The sequence below is a fragment of the Grammomys surdaster genome, unplaced genomic scaffold, assembly GCF_004785775.1.
Source record: "Grammomys surdaster isolate TR1022 unplaced genomic scaffold, NIH_TR_1.0 125951, whole genome shotgun sequence".
Lineage (NCBI taxonomy): Eukaryota > Metazoa > Chordata > Mammalia > Rodentia > Muridae > Grammomys > Grammomys surdaster.
In genome coordinates, this window is record NW_021620772.1 from 3072939 (window position 1) to 3079494 (window position 6556).

The 6556-nt window shown below is 45.8% G+C and overlaps 1 protein-coding gene across 1 annotated transcript in view; it reads right to left on the minus strand.

Annotated features, from left to right (window-relative positions):
- The window catches only part of Frem1 (FRAS1 related extracellular matrix 1), a 148672-nt gene extending 142946 nt beyond the window's left edge, over positions 1 to 5726 (minus strand). Inside the window, exon 1 of the mRNA XM_028753636.1 lies at positions 5468 to 5726. The gene's annotated coding sequence lies outside the window, so the exon portion shown is untranslated. The remainder of the gene's footprint in view (positions 1 to 5467) is intronic.
- Positions 5727 to 6556: the final 830 nt, after the last annotated feature.

Sequence of the window (6556 nt, forward strand, 5' to 3'; positions counted from 1 at the left end):
ACCACCTGTGATATTACTGCTTCCACTCTCACTAAAATCCTTCACATGTGTTAACACCAGTGAAACAGCCCCCCTGGGATGCTCTAAAACCTGATTGCCCCCCTTGGAAAGATTTTCTGTCTGCCATTGTAGAAGATCATAAATATACTTAAACCCACCACAAGACATTCACCCTGTGCTATATATTTGTCTATGAGTTTTAAAGGCAGGAGGACTAAGCCGTCGGTGGCAGATAGTAGTCTTTCAATGAATGGACTAAAAAATTAAATCAACACACTGTGCCTTTAACAGTTTTGTAAGAACAAGAAAACACGTGATACAACTTAGATACTGGCATGATTACAGGTTACAAAGACACTGTAACTAGTTTCTTCTTTAAAGAAAGAGAAGAGAGAAGGAGGGACACACAGAGAAGGAGGAGAGAGAGAGAGGGAGGGGGCATCCCTGTGCCTCACAGCACTGTTGTTCACTTTCTCTGGTGACAGACGTATCCAACTCACAAGACAGCACAAATCCTTGAGGGCTGACTGCTGTCACTGAGGACATAATCTAGATTCACAGCCTTGATAATCTGAGGTTGGAATGATGGATTCAAGCCAGTGCACTAGCTTCCAATATGCAAAAAAATGTGTAACTCTAGATCTCCAAAATTAACTGCATGTGTATGAGGAAAAGCAGGCCTGTTTGGGTAGTAGTTGGAGGGGAGTGCCTTCAGTTATTTTAGGAAGGCAACCTTACCATAGCTGTGGGATAGAGAAGCAGGGAAAAGCAGGGGAAGGCTCCACCTACTTCCATCAGTAGGCCCCAGCAATGAGAAAGGCTCAAGTCTTTATCAGTGGGATAGAGTGGGGATTGTGTGCTTTGTGTATTCCCTTTGGTGTGTGAGATCAATGGTTTCCCTTCCCTTCTCTCCATGTTCTTCTTCTACCACCTCTCCTGGCCACTGATCAGCTGGTCAAGCATGTCTTCTGTTCTTCCTTAAACTCACCATGTCAGCCCCTGAGTCTCTCTAGTCTGTGAAGCCTCTCTTCCCAACTGCTCAAGTCCCCACTGCCCCACTCACTGGCTAAATCCTGCTCTGTATCCTCCCAGGTCTCACTCTGCTGGAGCAGCTTTATCTGTGGAATCCAGCAGCTCTGTACCACTACAGGCTTTTCATCACTATTGAAGCCTTAAAAAAAAAAAGTTTCTCTCTTCTCCCCTGGCTTGTAAGCAGCTTCAAGATAAAGGCCAGGACTTGTCTGCTCACTCAGGTTTTTCCACGTCTCGCACTGGGTGTTGTACATAGAAACTCAACAATTGAATAAATGACCCCAAAGAAACATCAGAGCTGTGAAAATCAGAGTTAGTAAGGGAGGAGAGGAGGGAGACCATGCTCTGCATGTCTCAATAGCTTTGTCTTTCCATTTACTGAGAGTTCAGACATAAGATGCTGTGACCCCAGGGTTTCAAATTCTCAAGCAAACATTTATCCCTGATGTTGAAGCAGTTGCTATAACGAAACAAAATGGAAAGTAACAAAATCATTCGTCCCCTTATACATTTATCCGAAACTACTAATACACTTCTCGGATTCTGGACTCCAAAGGAGTCACAACAATGTCTCTGTGATGGCTTACTGCCTTTAATCTTCAATTCCAATCTCTTTCAGTCTTATTTGTTCATGGACCTGTTTGGGGTGACTCAAGCCATAAAAAGAATCAAGAAAGAACCAGGCTGTCGGCCAGAGGTGGTACCTAGCACCGTGGTACGCTAGTGTCTGCTCTTCCCACTCGGAGGGATCTGCAGAAATGAACATCATGTAGTCACTTTTCTTTTCTACTATGTTATGCAATGTGCCACATTTTTCACTTCTTTCCAGCATTCTTCACAACTGTATGATCTCTTTCTCAAAGATGAATTCATCACTGCCATGTACAAATGTCCAGCAAGGTAAGAGTTAATGCCCTCAATTTATTCTACTCTCCAGGCTGGCTTGTCTAAAGTGTCATTGCAGCCTGGGTTATAAAATTACTTGTAACATGTTGGGATGGCTGTTGTATCAGTGTTATCTTTTGCTTTACAGAATGGAGCAGAGATGTCTACCATGGTATCATAGAGGGGTACACTCACATAAGACAGAATAAAAACATTGCCTCTGCACTGTCCAGGAAATAGGGCCCTTACTTTCACAGGAAAGACAAACCAGGCTTCTGGGGTCTGACAGGAAGCAGGGCATGTTCAACAGCTTTTCTACATTTGGGCCAGAACTTCTGAAGTCTCCTCATTTTCCAATGCTGCTGCTCTATTGTCAACAAACGCAAGAATTGTGCTAAAGAAAAAGGAAGACCCTGGGATTCGAGGCCAGGACATGGGTCTCAGGAGATAGAGGTGTGATTCCTTACTTCAGGTGAAGACAGCAATGCATCTCTAAGCACTGAACAACAGATAACGTTTGAGAGAAAGCAGAGCTGAGTCCCAGGGTGCTGGCCCAGTGTTAGCCCTAAGTGTTTATCTACTCCTGTCTCTAGGGGTCAAACGGGAGAATAAAGCTAAGATTGCAAATGACATTGCAACCTGAGCAGCCATTGGACAATGCCCAAAAGGAGCGTTTCTCTGGATCTTTTAATACACATTCCCAAATATCACCCACTCTATGAAAACAGACAAGTCCAAAGGAAAAAGGCAAATGAAAGGGCCAACTATGTTTGCCTTGTGCAAAAACTTACCAACAAGGGGTAAGTGTGTCCTTTCTTTGCAAAATCCCAGTCCTCAGCCTGAAGTCAGTAGTCTAGTGCACGGCGTGTCTCAGGCAGCTGGAGGCCGCATTTGTCAGAAAGCACACAGCTCTCTCCTATCTTGATGGCCAGGTTTTAAAGCCCTTTGAAATAGTGCCGCAGTCATGGAGGTAAAAGGAGGCACATCACAGGCAAAATATAGACAACAAAGATTCTATCTGGGAGTGGGGTTTTGTTTGATTTTTGTCCCTATCCCCACCCCCTGTCACCTCAAAGGCCTCTGAGTATCTCACCAAGTTGCACAGAAGCAATGGAGTCCCTTGAATGGAAGGGTCAGGTTGCAAGCTGTGTGCCATGGAAGTCACAAGTCCTGTTCAGACCACCCAGCTCTCTTAAGAGGGAGCTACCTCAGATTCAGACAAGATAAGAATGTGCCCTCCTGCATGACCTGGCCAAGAAAAAGAGCCTTTCTAGGGAGTTACTTGATCCCCTGCAAAGGACTGGATATGTGCTCTGATATGGTGACATTTGTCTGACTCAATGCACGAGTGACCCTGGTCTTTGTGAAAGTAAAATTTAGAAGATACAATTAAGATTTTTAAAGAAAAGCGCTAAAATAAATCTTCATGCCTACCTACCCCATAAACAGATTTCATACTTCATGCCTCCATCTAGAAGTTGGAGCCAGTTAATGTTAGAACACTATCCAGACTTGGCTCTGGGTGTACAGCTCGTAATTACGGTTGGTTTTTGACCCCAGTGTGGAAGAGAAAGGCGGAAACTCAGTGGACCTACCTCCTTGTAGTAACAGAGGAAGGAGGGTTCGGGGGCAATCGGGTGGCTAGTCTAAGGCTCACTGGAAACGTTGTGAGGACAAGGACCCTGAGCATACCATTGATATTGTTCATTTTGGAACGCTCCGGAACAAGACGCCTGGTATGAGGAGAGGACAGGAAAGGGGCCTTGATAAGCACAGCCTGCTTACTTTCTACTGTAAACATCGACTGCCATAAAACACAGGGATGGGTTTGGAGGCTGTGCTGGCTTCCATATGTTGTCACATGAGGACTTCAGCATGAAGAGCCACTTCATGTTCAATCACTGGTAGTTGGCCTAAGACAAACTCGGTTTCTAGGACTAGACTCCAGCACTCTTCCAAGAAATCCAGCTTCCTTCAGCCCAGCTCGCTCCAGCATCCCAGCATCCCCAGAAGGTAAATAGCATCCCCAGAAAGAAGGATTTCCAAGACCAGCCTTGCTTTGCTGTGAGGCGGCAGGCAGGCTGTATAGCCCAACACCTAACAATGTGGTATCCCATGACCAGCATACAAATCACTTTCACTCATGGCAATGAAGAGGTAGACCAAGGGGAAAGAGGTGGAAAATCTGGTTAGAAATCCCTGGTTTGACAGTCAAGAATGCAAGTTTATGTTGACCCCAAAGCATGTTCAGCATCAACTTAAGCTCAGGCTTACTACTTGGACATGAAGTTTGATATTAACCAAGTGCTTGACAAGAACTTAACTGCCAGGAACAGCGTACAGAATGCTGACTCAAGTGCTGTGTCATCTACATCAGACTGACCTGAAGAGATCCATGGCCCCATATTGGGTCTAAAAACCTTTGATGGTAGGAGCTAAAAAAATCTGTCTTCTCGCCAAGTTTCAAAAAAGTCAGCCTGTCTCTGTCTGTCTCTCTCTGTGTCTCTGTCTCTCTTTCTCTGTCGTGCTATGCTCCCCAAGCTAGCCTTGAACTTGTGATCCTTCTGTAGATGGATGACCCAACTAGCCTGGATTCTATCTACATTAAGTTTTGAGGATCCAGAATTAAGAGTAAGAGCAGATGTGTCTAAAATTACACAGAAGGCATTTTATCAGGTGGACAGGCACACGAGATGCTAACAGGAAATTTCTCAAGCTTTGGAAGATCCAGGAAGGTCATGATTTTCCAGTGCAGAAGCTTGAGGAGCAGCTGGGTCTCTCCTTGGGTCTGTAAAGTAGCCCTGAAAAGGTTAATCTCTCCAGCAACATTCCCACCCACAAACACTAACCAGCCCTTGAAATGCTCTTTCTAAGCTTTGTAATGCACATCACTCATCAACACTGGATGCCATAGTAAATAACACAAAACAGAACCCAGAAACTAAAACTAAAAGACTTGAGAGTGACCCCTGTGACCAGGATGGAAACTCCCCAAAATTACTATAGCAGTGAAGTCTCTGGACCACAGCTCAGCCTAAACACCAAGCACACTTCAGAACAATGACTCTTTGCCTTCCCTCACTGCCTTTCATCACTACAAACCAAGACTCACACTTTAAAGCAGCATATCCGAATGTAATTAGGCCGTGCAAAGGTTCCCAGAGACCACCCATGCTCCAGACCTTAAGACCCTCGGGATATTATCTGTCCTGTTAATTTTGCGTCTTTTCTTTTCGACATTTCCTTTAGTTGAGGAAATAAATACTCTAACTTCAGGGAAATTTTCACAGAAATGTAAAGCAGTTATTTCCTTGATGAGTGCCCCTGCGGGTGGAATCAGAAGTTACGTGGAGGCGGGGAAGCCAATTCCTTCCCTGGCATTTGGTTTGGTAACATGCAAGTGCCCGCCTTCTGAGTTAACAGATTTAAAGTTTTGCAAGCTGCCAGACAGCCTTCGCTCACTGGTGCTCACAGCTGCCCACCTCTGGGACAGTCTGCTAACAGAACCTTCACAGCCGAGAGCAAACAATGACGGGAAGCAGGTACTTACAGGTAGGTAGTGGTCTTCTTTCCAAGCCAAGGGCTGGCCACCCTTGGAGGTGGAGGGCTGGACGCTAACCTGGTAATCAGGCTTAAAGAGTGGTCAGAGGAAGAGGAAGCAAAAACATCCCATCAAAGGAGGAGAGCTGAAATTCCAGTCGCTCAAGTCAGCTGAGTTTAGGCTTTGTTTGTACTAAAAATCCATTAACCCACACAAACAAATAGGTAGAGAACTGGAGTTCCCAATCACCCTGTGTGCAGGTCTCCTCCAATGCCGCTGCTGTGGCGCTGAAAACTTACTTCCCCAGAGCCAAGTTTCTGGACTCCCCAGAGAAGGGCGTGTTAAGCAAGGCGTGGCAAGGATGCCTGCAACTGTTTGCAGGGAGCCCGACCTCCCTGGCGGGGAGCCTCAGCTCCCATCCCTTCTGCTGGTTGGTCAGCAGGGACAAAACTGAGCCTTTGTTAATAGGTCGGGTGCTTCTCTTCCCAGCTTCCTTCCTCACTATTAGCACTGGCTCAGCTGAAGCAGTCTCTCCCGACAGCAGCACACACCACACACACACACACACACACACACACACACACACACACACACACAGGCAGGATTCACTGACACCCGTGCACAAAGGCTCATGCTGCAGGAACACATACACACTCACACAGACTCTTCAAGCACACCTTTCCCTGCACCTTTTTTCCTGGAAGCAGTTCCAGCTCTAAGAGGTCTATATGCAAATTGAGAGGTCACGCTCAGCTTGGAGAGGGGGTGGGGGAGGGGACGGGCCCTTTTGAACTTTTGTCGTAGTATTTAAAGGAAAAGATGCAAGAATGGATCCAGATTCTAGGAGTCTAAGTTGTAATTTAAAAACCACTCAGTTCTTCATTTATGAAGTATTGCATCTGTCTGCCAGTTCAGGTCTGCATCAAGAGGTACCCTCTCCGACAGTGATTCTTTTGGCTAGTTGCTTATATAGTTATATAAGAAACTGCCTCCCTGTAGTTTATTTCCACCAGAAGGAAAAGCAGTCCACATTCTGACTGAACTTCTCAAGAAGCCATCACTGGAAGCTGAAGTAGGACCTCACCATGGGAAACAGCA